Below are 24,439 nucleotides of genomic sequence, written 5' to 3'. Positions count from 1 at the left end.
AGCTTCCACGTTGAGTTTCCCATCTATACCAGGCATCTGCATAAAGCTGTGTTTGGCTGTGTTTGGTCACTCAGCACGTACTAGAACACAGAGCACAGAGCTGGCAGGAACTGTACTTGAGACCACACAGTAACACCCTTCGCTGGCTCTTCAGGCAAATATTATGGTAACTTACTTAAAGTCCCAGGAGTTTCATCAGCTGATAGGAACAGCAGTGCAGACAAATGAAGTTTCTGTCACGTTACAGAGATGACCAATCCCATCTCTGGCTTCAGCTTTCTACCCTTGGATAAGCCATTCCTTTATGAAGAGGAATTGTAGTCTTTAGGATTCCTGGTGTCAGTATTTCAATGTTTTAAAATGTCTGGATCATGTCATGGAGGGCAAAATTGGCAGAGGCTGGGGAGCGTTGAATTGACAGAGGTTGTTTCTCAACATGTGGGAATAGGGTCGGAGACTTGAAACAGCACTTGAAATACAATGTTTCTTGTGTAAGAGCAGCACTGATGGTGTAGTCTGTGTAGGGGAAACAGGACACCTGTGCAGGTCAGAGGACAACGTGCAGAAGTCGAGTCTTTCCTTCCACCACAGGGGTCCCAGGGTCAACAAAGGTGGCCAGGCACTGTAGCAAGGGCATTTACACAGGAGATATCTTGCCACACTGGAAACCTGGCCAGCAAAACACTCTGAGAGGGCAAGCAGGGGGATGGGGTGGGGGAGGGGGTGTCATGTACCAAAGCCTGTGCCATCCCACCTCCTAGTGTCTAAGCAAGAAGGAAAAGGCAGCTTCCGCCCTGCCTGCCGTTTACTTCAGCAACATGAGCTTAGACATAAAGCTCCTACACCACCTTCTCTTCACAGTAGACAGTCAGCTGCGGCTTTTAGGCCTCTCATCTAGTCTAGGGTATTGTCTTGAAGGAAAGTTTGAAAGTTAAACACAAACCTTTACTATGTGACAGCTATGTTATAAAAAGTATGACTGAATAAAGTCACTCCTGAACTTCTACTTTATCCTTAAATTAAACTTTAAAAAGAAAAGGATTAGCAGTTATTATTAGATTCTTACATTTAAAATTATGAACTTTAATATATAAACTTTGAGGGTTTTCCCAATTGGTTTTATTACTTCCTCTGTCTGTTCATTTTCCTGCACTGTCTATCAACCGTTTCCTATTCTTTGGGAATTTTCCTTAATTTTTGTTTGCATTATAATGTCAGATTTCCTTTATTTTAAATTATATTCATTTCATTTTTCATATACAGCAAGAACACACTATAATAAGTTCATTTCAGTACTTTTCACTTTCAGAATAACTTTGTCTTTGGAAATATTTGCCTCCGAGGATCCATCAAAGACAGAATCTACGTGGGAGAAATTTGCTTTGCATTTTCTACACCTACTATGATAGGGGTTTTTTGTTTTGTTTAGCTTTTGTTTGTTTTTTTGTTTGTTTGGGGTTTTTTGTTGTTGTTGTTGTTTTGGGGTTTTTTTGTTTTGTTTTGGGTTTTGTTTGTTTGTTCGTTTGTTTTTCCACTAAGAAAACAGCTTTAGAGAGGAAGAATTTATTTTGTCTCAGTTCCGAGAGTATCTGTCCTTTGGGTCTGTTGCTTCTGGGCAAGCAATCTCGTGGCAGAGGGGCCAAGATGAAGACATGGGGTCAACACATACAAACAAACCATGGCTACAGACAAACCATGGCGTTCACATTAGACGTCTGATCAGCTCATCCATGTGGATGTTTGGGGAGGGTGTGATATGGTTGGGTACTCTAGATAGGGAGTGGGAGAAAACAGAAGAAAAGAATGTTCAGGTAATACAGAAATGAACAAAGGAGCTAAAAATCAGCACTGATCCCAGGACTTGATGATTGTAGCCCATCAAGATGCACACACAACAAGACACATTATGAAGTGATATAAGCATTTAGTCTTTATTTAACAATACAGTATGAATGTATTTGTATATGTAATCATATCCGTGAAGTACTTTTGTGGGTGTGAAAATTTACTTAATGACCATCCTAGTGACCTGATTAATTATCTCAAGGTTTTTATATATCCAGTGATGTTGTAGACATTGTTATAAATACAACTTTATTTTTTGTTTGCTGGAAATACACATTGCTTTTTTTTTTTTTTTTTTTGTAGGTGTGGTGATCTGAATAAGAATGGCCCCAATAAGTTCATATATTTGAAAGTGTAGTCATCAGGAAGGAGAGCTGTTTGAAAGGATTAGAAGGTTTAGGAGCTGTAGCCTTGTAAGAGGAAGTGTGTCACTCAGGGTGGGCTTTGAGGTTTCAAAAGCCCATGCCAGATCTAGGGTTTCTCTCTCTCTCTCTCTCTCTCTCTCTCTCTCTCTCTCTCTCTCTCTCTCTTTCCTCCTCCTCTCTCGCTCTCGCTCTCTCTCTTATAGCTCTTAGCTACTTTTCTAGCATTACACCTGCTACCATCTTCTTTGCTTCTGTGCTTCCGGAACAAATCTCCATCTGTGGTGCCTATTAGCATACCAATATGCTTGCTGGCCCCAGACTCAGCACTTTCACACCCACCTAGCTCTTCTCACCTGCTCCCCTCATGGGCTTCACTACTTATTCTCCTTACACCCTGCTAATTCAGCCATGCCCCCCCCCACCAACCCAAGCTTTCTTGTCTTCCTCTCTCTGTCTCCCTCCTCAGACCCCTCTCTCTCCCTTTCTTTCCCTCTGGTCTGTTCCTGCCTCTCTCATGACCAGGTCCACTTACCCTGCTTCTTTCTCTCCCTGCTCTGAACACTTCCAGATACTTCTGTTCGTTCTGTCTCACATCTGCAGTAAAAGCTCCTTTACTATACCATGGAGAAGCCACATCATCAGTTTAAACACTAGCTCATGCCTGTAATCTCAGCACTCAGGAGACTTGAGGCAGGGGACTCACCACAAGCTCGAAGACAGACTGAGCCACACAGTGAGTTTCCGGAGTTGCTCACTGCATCTGTGTGGAGAGGACAGTACATACAGCCATCGGAATGGTGATTGTTCTATGTAGACTAATGACCTAATTAACCTAATGTGGGCCAGTGGCTTTGAACAGTACATAAATAACCCAAAAAGAAAGGAAGAATAAAAAAAGAAAGAAACTCCAAAAGGAATTTCTTTAGGTGAACACCCTTGAATTTAGTGCATTTGGTTCGTTTCTCACACATAGATATTATATTGCTGGATGTTCCACTGCTGGAGGACTCAAGTTGGATAAAAAGAGATACAGAAACTAATTCTCTGAGGATACATTCTGTTCAGCACCCAGGGGAAGTAACCACATAAATTGTCTCATAACAACACCACTCTTTCTGATAACCTGCAGAGAGAGTCAGTGTGAAGAGAAGCCAAGCCTACGAGCAGACTATTCTGATTCTCTTGGTGATACGATCAGATACATGCCGGGCGGATCAGCTTTGGCTTCTCTGAGCGCCAACTTCTCCGTTAGTAGTTTTAACTGAAGAGTAGAAACTGGGGCTGGTAATATTTGGACCCTACTGTTCCCAATTGGCTGGCCGGAGTCCTTTTGTTCTGCGGAGGAGAAATCCGGAGGCAAGGAATTCCTCCAGTGCGGCTTCCTGGTAGCTTCTGTATTCCTCGGCTCTGGACAGTGAGCAGGCAGGAGGAGCAACAGCGCAGGCCACTAAGGCTCGCACGCAGGCTACACAGGGGCCTATCAGTTCTGCGCTCTTGAGTGGGGCTAGGGAGCGGGGAGTCTCCAGCATTAGTAGCTACTGTTCCAGCTTCAGGGAGTGTAGATATTGAAGGCAGCTGGTATCGCTGCCCATGTGCCTGAGGCGTTTGAGACAACTCTCAGGGACAGGAGGAAATTATGAATCCTAACGAGAGGCCAAAGGTCAGAAGCGGAACCTTCCATGTTCCATGCAGGGGCAGGGCTGAACTGCAGCCAGAGCGCATGCTCTCACTGCTGGTTTTGGGACTAAGGCTGGGTAGGTGGACCCATCCATGAGTGTTTGGTGAGCTGTTGCGGGGAGCAAGGAATAACTACAGCACCAGTGAAGACCATGGGGAAGACGTAATCATGGCTGCCAGATCTTAGCTGCCATCCACTTGGGACAAAGTTAAGAGGAACTTCTTCTTTCATTAAATATATTTGCGTGTGGATAGTAGGAAAGGAATACGGTGACTGATGGAGAGTAACTTTACTCCATCGCTTCTGAGGAACCTCTCAGGCTTCAGTGTCCTCAGGTATTACCGGGGTATCTCCATAAAATAAAGATTCAGATACAGTAATTCTAGGGTAGATCCTGAGATTCTGAACTTCTAAACCCTCAGGCAGGGGTGATGGTAACCAAAAAGACAGAGCTTTGGAAGGCACAGAGCTAACACGTTAGTGGAGCAGGTCAGCAGGAACTCACATGCCAGAGCCACAAATACCCATAGGGATTCAATGTCTCTGGCTTCATGAGCACCTGCATTCAGGTGCCCATACCCACATACAGGACGCATATACCAATGATGTGTGTATTAATCTCAGCACTCAGGAGCCTGAGGTAGGAAGATCGGAAGTTCAAGGCCAGCCTGAGTTACATAATGAGACCCTAGCAGGAGAGAAAGAAGGAACCGAGGAGAGGTCAGGAGGAGAGAAAGAAGATTCAGACAGGCAGGCAGGCAGGCACACAGAGAGAGATGAGGGATTGAATTAGAACCTTTGGGATCTGAATCCCAAGTGCCACACAATATAAAACTTCCATTCTCTACATTAGGACTAGCTATACATTTTCACAAGCGTTTGTGTTGAGTGTATGATTAAATCATGGATGAATGAAAAAAGAGAACTTGGTCACCCTGGGTATGTTTGAGGGGAGGTTTTATTGTACATATGTGGCCAAGCACATGCACGCATGCACACACACACACACACATACGAACACACATGGATGCACACGCACATGTACACACAAGATGCATGTTGGCAAGAATACAGAGAAATCGTAAGTGTTGTTGTTGTTGTTGTTATTGTTTTTGAGACAGAGTCTCATTCTGTAACCCAGGCTGACCTTGGACTCAAGGCAATCCTCCTGTCTCAGCCTCCTGAGAACTGGGATTAAAGGCATGAGTTGCCATGTGTGTCTGGGAGAAACTGGAAATTTTGTGATCCGTGAACGGGAACTTAAAACAGCAGTGCCATAGGGATGTGCTAGTTCCTCAGGAAAACTGAACATAGAATTACCAGAGATCCCAGAAACTCCACTTCTGCATATGTCTGCAGGAGAGCGCTGCAGTCTTAAAGAGACATGTGCACGGTCATGCTCTCAGGAGGAGGAAGTGGCTCAGGCATCTTCCATAGATGGTGGATACAGAGTGTGTATGGACGCACTCAAGCATCCTCCGTAGACAACAGAGAGGTGGTGTGCGTGCACACACGAGCAATGCTGTTTTTACATGGAAGGATATTTTTTAACACATTACAATATGGATGAACCATGAGGGTATTACGTTGAGCAATAAAACCATCACAAAAGGACAAACACCCTGTGATTCAACTCCTGTGAGCTGTATTTAGAGAATGCAGATTCGCTGAGACAGAAAGCAGACCTTCATTGGGAATGGACAGGGTCAAGAGGGAAGTCACTGCCCCATAAATACAGTTTGTGCCTTGCAGGAGAAGAGCTCTGGACACAGCTGTTAATGATGCAAATGTTTAATGTTCTCCTTCTGTACACCTACGAGTGGCCATGCTGGCTTGCTTTACATACAAGCTAGAGTCATTTCGGAAGAGAGAACTGCAGTTGAGAAAATGTCCCTTCCAGATTGGCCTGTTGACAAGCCTGTGCTGTTTTTTCTTGATTGATGCAGGAGGCTCCAGGTCACTCCAGGTGGTGCCAACCCTGGGCTGGCAATTCTGGGTGCTATAGAAAATCAGGCTGAGCAAGTAGCCAGGAAGCAGCATTCCTCCATGGCCTCCGTTCTCATTCCTGCCCTCAGGTTCCTGCCCTGACTTCCCTCATCGATGGCGTTTGACCTGAGAGTTCTAAGATGAAGACCCTTTCTTCCCCAAGTTGCCTTTTGGTTATAGAAACCCTCTTAAGACGGTGGCTAACATCATACATTTCATGCTCTGTGTTGTGGGAATTGAAACACTCGCTTCTGGAGGGAAGAGGGAGGCTAACAAGATTCAGGGACCCAAAGAAGCACACAGGGCTCAGGAGGCTCAGAAGGTCCCAGGACCGGCAAGCAGATTGCTGGGGAGAGGACACTTCCCAGAGGAATCGCTGTGTAGGGAGTGCCTGAGATCAGTACCAAGGGCTTCTTAGTGCTAGGGCTGTCCCTGGGTCATCCAGGCTCACTCCAGTTCATCAAGCTACACTGGGGCAGAATGTATTCAGCACCTATGTGGGGTGAGCAGATGTCTGTTTATGCCTCCTGATGAAATCAACATACCGTATATTTTACAACGAGGATGATGATGATGGTGATGGTGGTGATGATGATAGTGATGGTGATGATGATGATGGTGGTGGTGATGATGATGATGATAGTGATGGTGATGATGATATAGCAGGAGTAACTTCATGCAAGTGGGTGAAATTGAATGGTGAGGCTAAAGTGGGTAATGTGCTCATTGTCCCTGGAAAACCTGAGTTCAGATCCCAGAGCCATCATGAAGCGGGGATGTGGTACCACATCAGTATTCCCAGCACCCTGTGGTGAGATGGGAGGTAGAAACAAAAGAATCCTGAGGAGTTCATGGCCTGCTAGTCTGCTGTATACAACAGCAAAAACTATCAAAACAATAGTGGAACACCTTGACGCCAGAGCTGCCCTCTGAACCATGGTCACACACACACATACACACACTAGAGGCTGTCCTCTGACCAATGCGCGCTCCCCCACTCTCTTTCACTCACACATACACCCCAGAGGTCTGACCAATGCACACGTGCGTGCACACACACACACACACACACACACACACACACCTGGACGAGGACAAGCACCAATACAGGCACACACAGGCTAAAAATAGATGAGGTCTAGAGAGATGGCTCAACAGTTAAGAGCTCTTCCAGAGGATCTGGATTCAATTCCCAGGACCAACATGGTGGCTCATGACTACCTGTAACTCTACTCCCTGGGTATCTATCCACGCCTCCGTGGTTTGTAGGTACATAATTGAAAACAGGAGGATGTGGGGTACTGTTATCAGAGACTTGGTGTTTTAGGTCTGTTAGATATTTCACACTTGTCCTAGCTAGTTTTGTGTCAACGTGACACTAGCTAGAGTCATCTAAAAGGAGGGAACGTTAATTGAGAAAATGCCTCCATAAGATCCAGTTGTGAGCCATTTTCTTAATTAGTAACTGGCGGGGAGGGCCCACTCTGGTCCTGGGTTCTAAGAGAAAGCAAGCTGAGCAAGCCAGGAGCAGCACCCTCCACGGCCTCTGCATCAGCTCCTGCCTCCAGGTCCCTGCCCTGTGTGAGTTCCTGTCCTGGTTTCCTTCAGTGATGAGCTACAATGTGGAAGTTTGAGCCAGATTAACCCTTTCCTCTCCAGCTCGCTCTTTGTTCATGGTGTTCCACTGCAGCAATAGAAACCCCAAGACAATGCCCATCGTGTGAAAAGGCAGGGCAGGTGAATCTGTTTCTAAAAAAAAGATTGGGAGACACAGGACAAGAATGCCCTGGATCCCTCCCTGACACTGAGGCCAGGCAGATTTCTCTTCTAAGTTCCCTTAAGAGGAGAGGAAGAGGAAGAAGGAGAGAGAGGGGGAGGAGGGGAGGGAAGGAGGGGAGAGTGAAAAGGAGAGGGAGGGAGAGGGGAGAGGGAGCGGGAGAGGAGGGGGAGAGAGAGAGAGAGAGGAGAGAGAGAGAGAGAGAGAGAGAGAGAGACTTTATTCTCAGATTAATGCGTTGCCTGGATGCTTTTGTGCTTTTTGCAATTATAAATACCTCTGATCAGTCGACGCGGCAGGCTGTTTGTCTCCCCGGTGACAATGTAATGACAGTATTGTTAACCAATGTCTTCAGTGATCATCCACGTTTGTCAGACTGTACAGCCATCTCTGCTTACACACCAGAAGTGAAGCTCAGAAACAGCCTGCTACCTGGACAAGGGTAATCGGCACTACCACCAAATCAGCAGTCGGCACTTAAAAAAGAAAAGGGAACGACCCTGTGTCCAATCACGGTCGTATATGGGCATCTCGGGGTTGCTGTGCATCTAACAGGGGAAGACAATGGCCTATAATCTTTTCCCATTTTTAAGAAACATGTCCTAAATGGTCTTAAACAGGAAATGAGATGTTTCTGGTGACCCGGAAGTACTAGTTGGTTGTGAGGAGATCTGGTAGAAAAAGTAGAATGTGAGGCCTGTGCATGCCAAGTCTGCGTAATCATTTCTTCTTTCTTTAGTTGTGTTTGGGGTGGGGGTGGGACTGGTGTGAGCTCCGTAGAAAGTGTTCGTTCACCTGCATAGGCCCCTGGGTTCAATCTCCTGTGCCACAAGTGAGAAGGACAGGAAAGGAGGAACCTACAAGCTGATCATTGCACACTGTTTGGTTGGACAATCAAGTAAACAGTGTTCCCCACGCAAGGCAGTTTCCCTACAGCCCATTTCCAGGGGAGAAACTCTGCTCCTGAGGGCAGAGTCTTCTACCCAGCCAGACCCCGCCCCTTGGCTCTTCTACCCAACCAGATCCCCGCCCCTTGGCTCTTCTACCCAGCCAGACCCCTGCCCCTTGGCTCTTCTACCCAACCAGACCCCTGTCCCTTGGCTCTTCTACCCAACCAGTTTCTGCCCCTTGGCTCTTCTACCCAACCAGACCCCTGCCCCTTGGCTCTCCAGCCCGGGCTTCCCAACTGGACTCCTCCAACCACTCGCTGGAGGCTTGGACAGCGGCTAGTCATGGAGTGTGGACTCATTTACCTCTTCTCTGCCTAAGATAAGCATCTGCCATCCGTGGAGGGAGGCGGGAAGGGGAGGCTGCATGATGCTCTTGTTTCTTGGCAACTGAGAAGCATCCTGTTAGGGGCGGCCAGTCTGCTTTCAAAACAGAAAGGAGCTTGTCACTGTAAAAGGCTACCAGGCTCCTGCTCCCCCACCCACTTAGAAGCAAAACCTATTTATGAGGCTTTATTAAGTGCAAATAAGTCCCTCGGCTTCAACTGGGACTCGGCAGCTGCGGAGGCTGCGGCCATTTGCATATAAATGACATGATTTCGGCTCAGAGAAGAATATCAAAAAATATACATGTCGACAATGGAATCTTGATAGATTCACACGTATTAAGGTCAGACGCTGTAATTTTTTAAGGCTGCTGCATGCTGATGGCTGAATCCTATCACACATTCAATTCTGTTTGGGTTATATTAGGTTTATCTTCTATGAAATGGGGGATTTTTATTGTGAATTAATTAAGCTACTTTTTCTTCCCCGAAGATGAGAACATTTAGGTCAATAAGCTAAATGCTCTACAAATGCACAGGCTGTGTGATAGCCAAAGTTACTGACTCCAAACTTGGTTTTCTTCCTAGCTGACGGAGGGCTGTGTGCCCAGAGACCTCCTTCACGTCAGTCTGTCAGCGGCAGGAATGGCCGTCCTTCGAATCACCAAGGAAGTTTTATTTTCTTATTCTTTACACATATGTGCGCACGCGCAGGCGTGTGTACATACATGGGACCAAAGGGCATCGCGTGCCATTCCCTATGAGCCACCATTTCCTTGTTTAAAGGATTGTATTTATTTGTGTGTGCACTGGTGGGTCTCCTGCATGCGTGTCTGTGTGGGAGTCAGAGCCCCTGGACTGCAATTGCAGACAGCTGTGAGGCTGCCGTGCGGTTGCTGGGAATTGAACCCTGGTCCTCTGGCAGAGCAGACGGTGCTCTTAACTGCTAAGCTAAGCCATCTCTCCAGTACTTTTTAAATTTGAAAGACAGGCTTCTAACTAGCCTAGAACTTACCAAGTAGGCTAGGCTGGATGGCCACTAGGCCCAGGGGTCCTCCCGTTAGCATCTCCAGTGAGAGCCTTCATTCCTGTTTTTGCTGTTGTTGCAATTAAAATATAATTTGATCATTTCCCTCCATTCCTTTTTCTTCTTCCTCCCCCATGCCTGCCTTTATTCCTTCCCCCAAATGCCTGGACTCCTCATCCCTAACCGTTATATGTAAATACAGTGCATGAATCTATAAATACAACCAGCTGAGTCCATTCAGTGTAAATGTGCATGATTTCAGGGCTGACCACTTGGTACTGAATCACTAATTTAGGGACTCCTCTGTGGGAGAAACTGCTAGACTCCCGAAACAATAAAGGCTATTGCTATTGTCCCTGGTTGCCTCTCAGAGATTGAAGTAAGTCCCCATTGCTGAAGACACCATGCATTTGAGACCTAACACTCAGGGGATATGAGCTGCATCTGATGTGAAAGCCTTCTGTCAGGGAACTGGCTTTTCTAGGACCAGGTTCTAGAATCACCACAATCTGTAATCACCCAGGCTAACCAGGGAGCTGAGGCAGTGGCAGTACTGCCAGTCTGTGAAGCCGCTGCACCAGGCAAGGATCAGATGGCAATGTGTCCCTGATGGTGCGACAGTAGCACTCAAGTCTTCCTGGTAACCAGCAGTGGTCCAGCCAGACTTGAGGTCTGCTCAACAGAGGGAAGCTATGCCTGGTACTTTAAACAGAGCCAATTACCCAGGGCTAGGATCTTGGAGGAGACCCTCCTACCAACCCTTTACTAAATTAGCACAGTTCCTAACTGCAGTCACACACTTATCCCTGCTCACGTGCTTACTCATCCCTATTCACATGCTTACTCATCCCTGCTCACATACTTATCCCTATCACATACTTACTCCCTGCTCACATGCTTACTTATCTCTACTCATATACTTATCCCTATTCACATGCTTACTTTTCTCTATTCACATGCTTACTCATCCCTACTCACATGCTTACTCATCCCTATTCATATACTTATCCCCATTCACACACATCCCTAGTCACATGCTTACTTATCCCTATCACATGCTTACTTGTCCCTACTCACATACTTATCCCTAGTCACATACTTATCCCTGTTCACATACTTACTTGTCCCCACTCACATACTTAACCCTACTCACATTCTTACTTATCCATAGTTAAGTGTAGCTACCAACCCTTACCGAAGAAGCTTCTCTTTGTACTAGACTGCTACATAGAACCACAATTGGCCAAAATCTGGAGAGCAGTTGCTTGTGGGTGCCCAGCCCCAGTGGAAATATCAGCAGCACAACCCCTATACCGAGTGTTCAGAGAACATCTTGGAAAAAGACAAGAAAGACTTGGAGCCAGAGGCCCAGGAAATCTTCTGTAAAATTGTGTCTCCTAGAAGGGACAGGGAAGCTTCACCTGTGATACCTCAGCAGCACGGTTATCTAAAAACAACCTGAACACGGGCAGCAGCAACAGATGAGCCAACAGGTGAGGGGGAAACCTCACGGGACTCTTACTGTAGACAAAGAGCTACAGACAATGGGGATGCCGAGAGCAGAGGTACTCCTGGCTTTTAACATTTTTTAAAAAAGATCTTATTTATTTTATGTATGTGAGCACACTGTCGCTGTCTTCAGACACACCAGGAGAGGGCATTGGATCACATTACAGATGGTTGTGAGCCACCATGTGGTTGCTGGGATTTGAACTCAGGACCTCTGGACAAGCAGTCAGTGCTCTTAACCGCTGAGCCATCTCTCCGGCTCTGGCTTTTTAAATTTTAAGTTACCCCTGCAGTAGATGGACTGACATAAATTCAGGTCTTCTGGCTTGCAAGGTAAGAACCTTACTATCTGAGCTATGCTCCCAATCCTTAGTTTCCTATCACAAAACTTCAATCAGCTTGACTCAAGGAACAAGAGGGAAACAGTGTGGCTTGGGAACTCCAGTTGTTCCCTGGCCCTGTGCCCTGTGGCTTGAGCTGTCCAACTACTGAGGCAACTTTTCTCTCCCCACATTATGCCCAAACCCAACCCGTACACAGCTTAGAGAAAGTAGCTACTATCCTGAAAAATGCCCTAAATCTCACGCTGCATCAGACAAGTTGGTCGTGGCTCATGAACTATCTAACTAAGATGATTTACCAAATTCTTTCTGTACGCACGCCATCAGGAAAATGTGATAATGCCCAGGTCATGCCCAAACTGCCAGACAGACCACAACTCTCTGATGGAGAAGGGGGTCCTGAGAATGACGGCTACTTCCCAAAACCCCCAAGACAGCACAGGCTACTGCCTGCCTTGCTCTCAATTGCCTAGCAGAGCATGAGAGTGACTCTAATGCTGGAGACACCACACACGCCAACCATGGGACACAGAGAAATCACGTCAGCATTGGTCAGGATCCTCCTCCCTGCTGGCTAGCTTTCATAGTACTGGAAGGTGTTGCTCAGGCTTCTGGGGGAGAAAGTCATTATCCAGCTTTGAATTCTTTGAATTACAATAATGGCCAGCAAGGTCAAATATGCCCGCAGATACAGTGATAGTGGCATGAATATTATGGGGGCAACCAACCACTTTCTGGAGCTATGGGACTGAAGGCCCACTCCACAGGAGGAAATATTTCTAGTGTAGAAAATCTAGACAAGAAGCCATGGTTGAGGAGCTCATGGTTGAGGCCCAGGGGTGAACCAATTCTATTATTTTGCTAACTGGGCTTAGTATCAAATTATGTCCTCTAAACTCACATCTCTCTACCCATAGATTAGTGGAACTACCACAGAGAAGTTCCTTTGCGCATCGATAGTGGTTAAAGCAGAAACTCACAGATGGTCTGAGTGGGGAGAAGTGAGCAGAGTCCTTCATCGTGAATGGGCATCTATGTCACAACCCCTTGCAAGGCTCAGGCAGCGTCTCAGAAGAGGGGGGTGGGTACATTGTAAGAGCCAGCAGTCAGAGGGGACGGCAGTGACATAGTGTCTTCCAGACCTGACCTGACAGGGCAGCTGACTCAGGACCTCAGCAGCTTAGCTGTCTTACAAGATCAAAGCTGTCGATGCTCTTCTCACAGAGTGGGGTGGAGTTCATGACCCCACCCTAGCTGAAGAGCTCTGGACAGTTGATGGCTTCCAGGGAAACTGAGTCAGTTGTATTTAAGACTGCAGCTCCTGGAAGGTCCACCATGCTCCGGTGGATGGCCCCACCTGGGAGAACACAGACAGGACTCCAAGAGGGGTGAAGGCGAGGAGTTGGGGTGAATATAATTAAAATACAGCCTCTGGAATTCTTGAAGAATGAATAGAAATATTTTAAATCTAGACCGAAAATAAAGAGATATCAACTGGTGATAGCTTCAGATTTTCTCTGAAGAAAATTGGTGTCTTGAAGTCCTCAAGTAAGAGAGTCTGTGATGTTGATTAAAACGTTTGGTTATTCAATTATTAATTTAAAAACTCAGATAACTAATCCCAATGTCTTTAAATGGTGGGCTCACTTTCACTGGGTCAATAAAGTCCTGGGCAGGCACACACCTTTTAAAAGAATTAAAGGGCTGATGATTTGGAAAAGGGACAATTCAGAAATGCAAATATTTCAGAGGGAAGTTTTGAGAATTACCATGGCAACTCAGGAAGAAGAGCCTGGCCAGCATTGACCAAGATACTCCATATATTCTGTTAACGTGGTCCCTGCAATACACTGCTGACTTAAGTTTAATAAAGGCTGAAAACTATAAGTGGGGTGGTGGCTCACGCCTTTAATCCCAGCACTCGGGAGGTAGAGGCAGGGAGATCTCTGAGTTCAAGGCCAGCCTAGTCTACTGAGTGAGTTCCAAGGCAGTCAGGGCTACACAGAGGAAGAAAGAAAGAAAGGAGGAAGAGAGGGAGGGAGGGAGGGAGGGTGAAGGAAGGAAACTATAAATTCTGAAAAGCTTAATCCTGTAACGAATCATCTTTTACAGATAGACAATGATTTCATTACCCAATGTTGGAATTCCCAGAATAAGGAAAGGTGATATTATATGCCACCCAAGGGCGAACCTAGGCATTGTTAGCCTAAAGTATATATAATCTGTTTATAATATGTGTCTATATGCATCTGTGCACAGACTACATCTGCAATCAGTAGTTTAGAAACATATCCTTGCCTTCACAACTGGCAGTGGCTAATTTGATGTCTTGTCACCTGTTTCCTGGTGCGGTGACTGATTCTAAACAGGGCCACATTCTGCAGGTGCCTGGGGACATGGGACACATTGCTTTCTACCGCGGTGTGCTTTGGGGCACTGTATTTTGTGCCTTAGAAGCTGTCTTTCTGGGGCTGGAGAGTTGGTTAAAAGCACTGGCTGCTCTTCCAGAGGTCCTAAGATCAATTTCCAGCAACCATACAGTGGCTCACAGCCATCTGTACTGAGATCTGGTGCCCTCTTCTGGCCTGCAGGCATACATGCAGGCAGAATATTGTGCACACAATGCATAAACAAACAAATCTTACAAAAACAAGAAAGAAAAAGAAGTATTTCTCGACACCATCCCTGGCATAGCCACAATGCCTCTGTGAGCTGATATGCCATTTAAATGTGCTCCTAAAAGAACATATTTTTAACTCAAGTTTGCTGCAGGTGAAGAGGGACGATCTTTTAGGAATGAGCAGAGTGCCATCTTTGGGTGGCGGTCAAGTGGTTCTTTCCACCTGCCCGATCATTGCTAATTCTGCAAGTGTGGGCTTTTCAGGATGCAAAGAAGGGGTGGGAAAAGTAGGTACTCAAGGAGAGTCCTCCCAGGCAGCATGGTGAAAATTATGTTAACAGGGCTGGTACGGGGGCTCGGAGAGGAAGCTGCTTCCTGTGCAAGCCCGGGTCCTGCTTGCGAACTCAAGCTCCCATGGGAAAGGCTGGGCCAGGCAGTGAGCGGCTTATCCCAGTGCTAAGAGTCAGAAGCGGAGACGGGAAGGTCCACGGCACACAAGGGTTGTGCAGCCTAACCCAGCACACGATCCCCAGGTCCTAATGAGAGACCCTGCCTGAAAAAAACAAAGCCATCCACTGGAGGATGGCTTCCGGCCCCCTTGTGCAGGGGCACACGCACACACGATAAATAATGAAGCTAAAAGATGATTAAAACGAAGCAATTCTCCTCCCTCCCTGGTTCCGTGGGTCCCACCGGCCCGCAATGGAACCCAGGACCTGCTGACAAAGGGAAGGTAAACATCCCTAACGGAAGCCAGTCTCTCTGGGGTGTGACTGATCACAGCCACTTTCCCAGCTGGTCAATAGCCATCGTCCCTGAAAGAGCTTTGCTAACTGCCGTGTGTCCCGAGCCACGGAGATGGCATCGAGCCTCCATTCTGTTCCGGAGAGAAGACGGAGCAGGCAGTTTAGATGGCGGAGAAACACTTTTGAGATAAGCTTGTCGCTCCTTAGAAATTAATCCGGGCCTCTAGACAGCACGCAGGCCTATTGGAGAGCTTCTTCAATTCAAGCAGTTAATAATATATCAAGTCTTGTAGCTTAAGGGATACAATTTTGAAAATTATAGTACTGGGGGAATCATAAATCCCACCAAGGGAGGGTTGGAGTCCAGATATTTTATTTTCGATTTCCATCCAGGGTGCATTATGACACTCCGCATGAAAGTCAAATCGTCCATGTAAAATGGTTTTCAGGTGATATGTTTACCCCTTGGGGTCCTGTACAGTAATGCATTCAGAGTTATATCTGACTTTCACAATCTATAAAGACTAGTTATCAATTTTTTGAAAGATTTGATAAGCAGGAACAAAAAAAATAGCTTATAGATGCTGACATCCGTCTCACTAATGGGAGCAGCGTGCGAGACGCAGGCTCCGCCTGGATTTGGCTGTAAATACACCACTGACATACATTTTGGAAGGTTGCTGTTTTGTGCTGGTGGGAATGTATTTGTCTAACCTTGCACTGACTGGAACAGACAGGAGAATCGGTGAGGTGGCTGTCAGCCATGCTGTAAGACAGGGGTGGGCACCCAGTCTGCCAGGATCCGTCGGATTCCAGGCCATTGCATATTAAAAATTACATCCCATATACTCAGTCTGCCCCAGTATAAGTTTTATTAGGAAAGAATTCCACTGTGTTGGGAAGGGGGCACTTTGCACAGTAGAATTCAAAGGAAGAATGACTGCTTCTGTCCTTGGAAGGAAAAGGCTATGACCTCTCTAGCCAATCAGATGTTCTTCTACAACCTCAGCTTGCAGTCAGAGCCAACTATTAAAGATAGGGGACTCAGACACTGGGACATCACCCATCTGAGCACCACCCATGAACCCTTCTACCTTCTGCAGTATGCTGTTAACCATGCTGATCATGAGTTGCTGGAAAGAACCTGGTAACAATGCTGGCACTGGCCAAAGACCCTATCAAGGCAACAGCCGCATTAGCTCGGTGTACTCAAAATGTCAAGTGCGAAGGGACTGTCTGTGAGAAAGCTGCTGGCCTATGTGGAAGAAAGGATTGAGCTGCCTCAAAACCTCTTGGTTCATCATATGAAGTACAGGAATTGCTCTACTATTCACCTTCAGAATTTTACACTAAACACCTTTAAAAGCTCTCTATGCCTTTAAACAAAAGAACGCACCTCACAGTGGTACCTTGTTTATCTAACTGGTCAAAAGCTTATTTTCCCCTGAAAAGTGAATCTTATAGATAGATACATTGTATCTTTCTGTTAAAACACGGATTGCAGCCGTTTGCTTGCAAGCCTTTCTAATAACACTGCGCTCCTGAAGGAGCTGGTTTTCCACTGTGAAAAGGTCTTAATGTTACCAGACCCTCCTCAGACAAGGCTTGCAGAGCTACCCTGAGGCAGCTCCTCCCTCGATTAGCATTTCCCTTTCCTGCTGGCTGTCCTGTATTGACCTACAAATCTCACTGCTAACCTGAGGGAAGCAGATGCTGACTGGTGAGACCAGGCTGGGCTGTGGAGTCCTGCTGATCCAAGCTGCTCTCCAAAAGCCACCATGCACCACCTGGATGACCTTAAACTATTAGCACCTTTGTAAGTGCAGAAGTGCCCACCCACATGGCTTCCTGAGATGACTGGGTATTTCCAGCAGAGAGACACCTAAGGGCTGAGGCACCCACCAGTGTGTCAGCTGTCAGTGTCTATATACTACACCCAAGCGAATAATTTCTGAGGACCCTGCCTGATAGCTCATCTGATTGGTCTCCAGGGTCCTTTTCCTCGTTTATATGCTCTTTGCTGAAGTCCTGGCAGATGGTCATTGCTAGAGTGACTGACCACAGCAGCAGCCAGCATCTCTTTTTAGAAACAGAGATAATGTTTGTTTTCATTTCTTTTTAACTTTCTTGTATGATGTTTTGCCTTCGTGTGTGTCGTTCCTATAGAGGCCTGAAGAGGATGTCAGATACCCTGGAATTGGAGCTACAGATGCTGGGAATCAAACCCAGGTTCTCTAGAAGAACATCCAGTGCTCTTAAGCACTAAGCTATCTCTCTAGCCCCTAGGTTTTCAATTTAAAGTTTTCAGTGTGTGCTGCAGTAGAGTCAAACCTCTGAAGAATACACCAGCAGAACAGGGCGCAGCCGCGGTCTCTGCTACAGGACAAACAGCCTTGAGTCTGCTCTGATCCACGTCTGAGGAAGGGTACTAGGCCTTAGAAGCTAATGAGAGGGAAGTCAGGGGACACAAGCCTGGGGATTTACTGAGCCGCTGGACTTGAGGTAGCGTAGGGCACAGGGTTTGGGGTAGTTTCATTTAAACAATAAGGTCAAAGGCAGCCTGGGCAGAGGATATAGCTCAGTCCCAGCTGGAGTATGAGCTTGGCTCATGTGAGTCCTCATGTTCCATTCCCACCATCCCCGGCACAAGCACACACATGCACACATGCACACATACACTCACACACATTCATACACACTCACACACATGCACACACACCTACACATGCACACACAAGTATAACACACACATATGCACACTCACACACACACGCACACACATATACACTCATACACACACACTCGCACATGCACACACATTCACACACATTTACATACACTCACACACACTCTCATACTCACCTCTCCTCACCAGTGCACACTGGGAACCTTCAGTAAAACCTCCCAGGATCTTGCCTGCAGACCCTGCTACCCGCTGCCTGGGACTAGGATTGCAGGGCATCAGGCTGTTCTGTCTTCCACATGACAACTTGAACGAGCCCAACAACATTTGGTTGACGTAACACTGCTCTTCTCACAGTCACATTCTTAAAATGTTTTTATTCCTTGTGTAAAATACCTTCAAAACATACACAAAAACATCACCTTCCTGTCGAGCTTCCTGATATTCCACCTCAAGATTACTTTCCTCTTGTTTCTTTTTGTTTGTTTGTTTTAATTTTATTTCTTTTATCTTTGAGAATTTCACACAATGTATTTTGCTCATACCCTCCCACACCTGGTGTTTTGTTTTGTTTTGTTTTTGTTTTGTTTTTGCAGTCCTAGGGACTGGGCCTAGGGCCCAGACCATGCTAGGCAAGGGCTCTATCATTCAGCGGCAATCCCAAATCCTCTTTTTATTGTTTTATTTTGCAACATTGTCTCAGTAGATTTCCACCGATAGCCTTGAACTCACCCTGCAGCCCAGGCCGCTGCTGAACTTGTGATCTTCCTGTCTCATCCTCCTGAGTAGCTGAAATCCCAGGCCTGCACCACCAAGCCTGACAACGCCCTTTGTTCTTGCTGGTGCTGAAGAAGAATTCAAGAAACTCGGCCTAGCCGATTAAGTGGCCAATCCAAGTCTTGGCATTGCTGGAACTGGGAAATAAGTCAGGACCCTGGATGTGGCCTGTTTCTAGTTATTTTTCCTGAGAGGAGCTGCCAGATCAATTAAAACTCAAACAAAAGAGAGGCCCAGTACACACAGCCCACCTCATGGAAAAGGGACCCCCAGGGGGAAAATAAAGTTTGGGAGGTTTATTGAACCCACCGAGGAGCTGATCCAGAATTTAAATTGATTCTATAATTTATTGCATTTTAATTAGCAATCACAAGAGACCAAGTATTGTTTACTCTCTTGTTAAGCGCTCCGGTTGGAAGCAAATACCAGAGAGTCTTAATCAGCGTGAGTTATATTTACTGTGTTCTATTGTACGGTCTTGTTATAGTCATCACACGAAGAGATTCATTTAGTGCTCACCTGTTCTTGACATGACATTTGTTGACCACCAGGGTGACATAAAATCAGAGCATATCCCATAAGCCAAGCACAAGTCCCTCCTCCCTCATCGCACCGGGGCTTGCCCCTGCATCCCTCTCAGTAGTGTGATTTAATGGGAACATACTTCTGGTTTAGCTACAGCGAGTTCCTGTGTGCCATTGTCACCCAGAATGCACCTGGGTGCTGTTGGTTATTTGTTTAAGTAAATGCCACAGACGACGAGCACTCCAGACTGGACACACGAGTCCAGTGTTTCTCGGCTAAGTGATCTCGTTCTACAGCTAGTTTGGAGGACTCACTGACATTCCTTCTTTTAAGGAAATTCCCACGGAGGCTGGACACATGGAGGTTCCGGAACAGCTCTTTCTGTATTACCCAAGCCGGAAGAGTTCCGAATCCCGCCGGGCAGCCTCTCTGGTGCTGGGCTCTGTGTCCGGTTCCAAGGCTGAGAACACTATAAAAGCTACTAGTGTTATCCTGGGTTCCCAGAGCTCACCCTCTGTCTTGGGTTGTATCCAGCAGAAACAGAACTTCCCAGTGTAAAAGTCAAGTCTGTAAACAAGCACAGAGAGAGGGTCCAAAGATCCCTCTCGAAGGATGAGAGAGCACGCAGTGGTTCACTTCGCCTGAATACACCTCCCCACAGCGGCATTGACGCTCACTGCCCTCTCTGTCTTTCAACCCGGTTGTCCCACCGACCACAGGGGCACCGATCTCACGATCTCGAGCTCTGGCCTTAATTAAAATGTGCTCGCTGTTAAAAAGCTCCTATTGTCCTATCCATTTAAATAGGATTCTTCTTAGATCTTTAACAAGACCACGGAGGGGTGATAAATCTGAGTAACTGTCCTTATTAAGAGAAGATTACTCTCACAAGACGCTCGTGGTCACCAAAGTAACTAAAACCATTTACAGAGAGCGCTCTCTGTGCCCCTTCTGCCTGAAGCACAGTGTCTCCTTCTCACCTTCTCCCCCCCCCCACTTCAAATTCAGTAAGCTGGCATCCTGCTTACTTTTCAAATATTCCCCTAACAAAAAGAGGTTCACCAGATGGTATTAATCAGATCCACAGAAAAGAGACGACCTCCTCCTTCCTCCTCTTCCCTTTCCTCCCCCCTCCCCTATTCTTCCTTGTTCTGTCCATTCTCCCCTCGCTCTCCATCCCTGTGTTCTTCCCTCCCTCCCTCCAGTCCTCCTCCCCACCTCCAGTACCTTCTTTATTTTTTTAAATAGAATTAACCTTTTTTTTTAAACTTTTTAATTAATTTTTTTTATATGAGTGCACTGTAGCTGTCTTCCAGACACACCAGAAGGGCACCAGATCCCATTACAGATGGTTGTGAGCCACCATGTGGTTGCTGGGAATTGAACTCAGGACCTCTGGAAGAGCAGTCAGTGCTCTTAACCCCTGAGCCATCTCTCCAGCCCTTCTCAGTACCTTCTATCTTTTCTTCCTTCCTCCTTCCTTTGCTCCCTCCCTCCCTCCTCCTCTCTCTTCTCCTCTTTCTTCTTCCTTCCCCCTCCCTTCTTTCTCTCCTCCAACTCCAGAAGTTTCAGTTGCCACCATGCCATATACTCTGCAGGCACCCGATGTTCAAATATAAAGGCCACAGTCCCTAGAGCAGGTGCACAGTCCTCAGGGGCAGGAGGGTGGGGATGTCTGTCTCCTTGGAACGTAAATGTACCAGGAATGTAGGCACTGTCCCGATGGTTCTCTAACAAGGCACACTCTGGAGAGTTAGAATTCTCTTTGCTTCATTGAGCCAGTGCTGACCAGACCTCTGCTCTCTGTTCTAAAGTCCTTGCATAGTCAGTCGCTCCCACATCAGCCACTATTTTAAATCCACAGCCTAAGCCAGCATTCCTTGGTTAGAGGGAGCTGGCTTACCGTTTCTAGAATAGAGCTGATTAGGAAAAATCCAACGCAGACACAAGCACTTACTAGTCGAGGCTTTATTCCAGGAGTGCACACGCATGTGCCCGGGGGTAGCCTGTCCTGAAAGAGGCTCTGGAGGAGAGCTGCTGTTGCCGGCCTTACTTGCTTTACCTCCCAGCGCATCTTCCAAGGGCCGTTCGTCCACACTTCACGACAGTCGCTCTGCTTAGGAACCACAGTAGAACCTGACATTTTTCTTGTTTCCAGAATCGCTGGGAGCATGAAAAACTGTGGGTGGCAATTACAAGAGACGTCCCTGAGCATAACCGTGAAACAACTTGGGCTGACCGGGGAGAGATTAGAAGGCTTGTCATCTTATCGAGAGATGTGATATGAGGGGAAAACTCTCCCCAGCTTCCTTGGAGATTAAAAGGAGATGCCCATCTGTTCTGTGGACTCACTGTCTTCATGGCATGCCCATGGGCTAGCCTGAACTAACCTGGACCAGTACAGGCTCGAGACCTGTACAGCCCACTGAAATAAGATGGCTTACTGTATTAAGCCCGAATGTTCAACTGTACCTGTCTCGTGCCTTCTGCCATGACTAGAAGGTTTCTAGGGGTTATGGAACGACAAGAGTTGGGGAGTTAAATACTCGGCAAAATGAAGCTGGTGTGAGCAGTGCTTCTACTTGATGTCTAACTGGTGTGTGGCATGCTTCTGTCCAGTGTCTAGCTGGTGTGAGTAGTGCTTCTGCTCAGTGTCTAACTGATGTGTGGCATGCTTCTTGTCCAGGTCTAGACCTAGCTGGTCTATGAGACCGGAGTGCCACTCTTCTTTGCACCGAGAAATATTCATCACTGAGACCAAGGGACTCGGATGCTGAACATTTTTTCTCCTGGATGAATCCTTCCCCAGCAAACAATTGAAGGAGTTGCCTCGTGAAAACCTTTCTGGGGTCTTCAAATAGTGCTGCTTCCTCTTCCCCATGGGATGACATGGGACAAGGGGACGCCTGTGCTATATTTGACTATATATGGTAGACATTTACAATTAAGAATCAATGAACTAACATTCACGGTACCCAGAGGAGGAAGGTCATCGCTCGGCTACAAAGCCTGCGATCAACAGGAGTGATCTGCCTGCAGGACACGATGGGGCAGTAGTGGGGCCAACACTGTAGACCTAACCAATCAATTTTGTATTGGATTTAAGTCTCAGACCGGAAGATGGAACACACACTTGACACCAATAAAGTGACCCCAAACCTGAGACGGGAGAAAACCAAACACTATTGTTCTGCTAACGTAACGTAGTAATAAAGTGATTCCTGACAACGCTCTGCTCTACACAGAGCAGTGCCTCACTCAGCCATTGTTAGAGAGGCTTCCCCGTATGGTAGACGGAACTACCACAGAGACCCACAACAGCACAGTGTGAGGAGAGCGAGAGACTCGGGAACAATCAGTGCTAAGTGGGATGTCTTTATCAAAGCCCTCTCCTCAGGGTTCCGGGAGCTCTGTGGATGAGGAGGCAGCGAGACTGTGAGAGCCAGAGGTGATGGGTGACTACAGGAAACTGTGCCCTCCTGGCACGGACACTCAGACTATGGCAGCATGCACAGGACTGGCACAGATCCAAGATGGACAGGGTATCAGTGCTGAGGAAGAGGGACACACGGACACAGGCTCCCACACCTAACCAAGAAGCAGTCTGGTTGTTAGTAATCTCCAGCAAGGGAGAGGGAAAACCTAATTAAAATATACTGTCTGGATTTTTTTTTTTCAGTTGAAAAACTAGAACGCATGAGCGGCCCTCCCACCTCCATGAAGTGGGCCCTCCCTGTGACGGACTTCCGCACGTGCCTTGGAATTACCTCTCTCTCAAGATGTCCAGAGCAGATGAGCTGCCCTTCAAACAGTCATATCTGTCTGCATTACTGACCTCACTGTATAAACCGACAGCATGACTGCTCCATGGCCTGGTTAAGGGGAAGGTTTTTTTTTTATTGCAGATATGAGGGAGAGAACAAACAGAAGCATCTGGAAGAGTTGGGATCAGAGAGAGAAAGCAGGGACTGGACCTGGCATGAGAGAAGCAAGAGCTGGGGCAGGAGGGTGGGGGAAGGTGAGAGAAGAAGGGATGGGGGAGGGAGGAGGAGGGAGGGAGGGGAAAAGGGAAGGGGGAGGGGGAGGGGGAGAGGAATGAGGGAGGGATGGGAGGGGGGAGGGGGAGAGGGAACAGGGGAGGGATGGGAGGGGGAGGGGAGGAATGAGGGAGGGATGGGAGAGGGGAGGGGAGAGGAATGAGGGAGGGGATGGGAGAGGGGAGGGGAGAATGGGAGGGGATGGAGAGGGGAGGGGAGAAGGAGGGAGGGGATGGGAGGGGAGGGAGGGGGAGGGGAGGGAGGAGGGAGAGGGAGGGGGGAGGAGGAGGGGAGGGAGGAGGAGAAACGGATGGACAGACGGAGGACAGTGGACAAACAAATACATAGCCAACATAGCAGGATTATAAGGAAACTGAGAAGCTGGGAGGAGGGAGCCTGTCAGTGGGAGACGTTTAGGGTAGAGAGACAGTGAAAGGGCCAGGACGCAAGCATGAACTCTGAAATCTGTAACCGGTTCTTGTGATACCAAGGGAGCCTGGAGACCAGCATGTGCTTTGGTGTGCTGAGAGGCACCACAGACAACCGTTCGTCCCTCCTGCCAGTAATCAGGGAAATGGCTCCTTTTGGTCAAGGGGAACCAGCCTCACATCCTGATAAAGAATAGAACTTGCTGGGGCCCTGACACTGACCTGTTGCCCTGACACTTCAGAGTCACTGTAGCCGTTTGTCCCCTTAGGAGCTCAGCTGTTCTCTGATGTTCTTATCTGGCTCCCCAAAGGATAATGTTATTTTCTCTTCCCGGTATACAAAACCATGACTGTTTTAGCACATTTTAGATTGTTACTAAGTACAGGGGATCACCAGCAGGTCTCCAGATGTACTCAAGACACGCTCAGCAGAAGGGAACCGCACTGAGTGCTGGCAGCCTACCTAACCACCCGGGGCTGGTGAGGTCACAGACCTGGGAGAGGTCACAGATCTGTAGAGAGGTTGCTGTGAATCTGAGTGCAGAACCCGTGGCCATCACTTTAAAACAGCAGAATCTCTAACTGCCTCATAAGTGTTCATTGTTACAAACATGGGTAAGTGTAACTCTCCCCCCTCATCAGAGAATCTTCTCTTTGCAACAGATGGAGACCATGACAGGACACTACAACTGACCCAAACGCAGAGATGAAGTGGCCACGGGTGCCCAGGCCCGGCTGACATACCTGCTGTTCAGTTCTTATACCCAAAGCTCAGGGAGCACCTAGGAAGAAGCAGGCAGACGGTAAGAGTCAAAGGACCAG

Source organism: Rattus rattus, chromosome 11 (assembly GCF_011064425.1).
Source record: "Rattus rattus isolate New Zealand chromosome 11, Rrattus_CSIRO_v1, whole genome shotgun sequence".
In the NCBI taxonomy this organism is placed as follows: domain Eukaryota; kingdom Metazoa; phylum Chordata; class Mammalia; order Rodentia; family Muridae; genus Rattus; species Rattus rattus.
The sequence above is the reverse complement of the archived record's forward strand: the minus strand, read 5'-3'. Positions refer to the sequence as shown.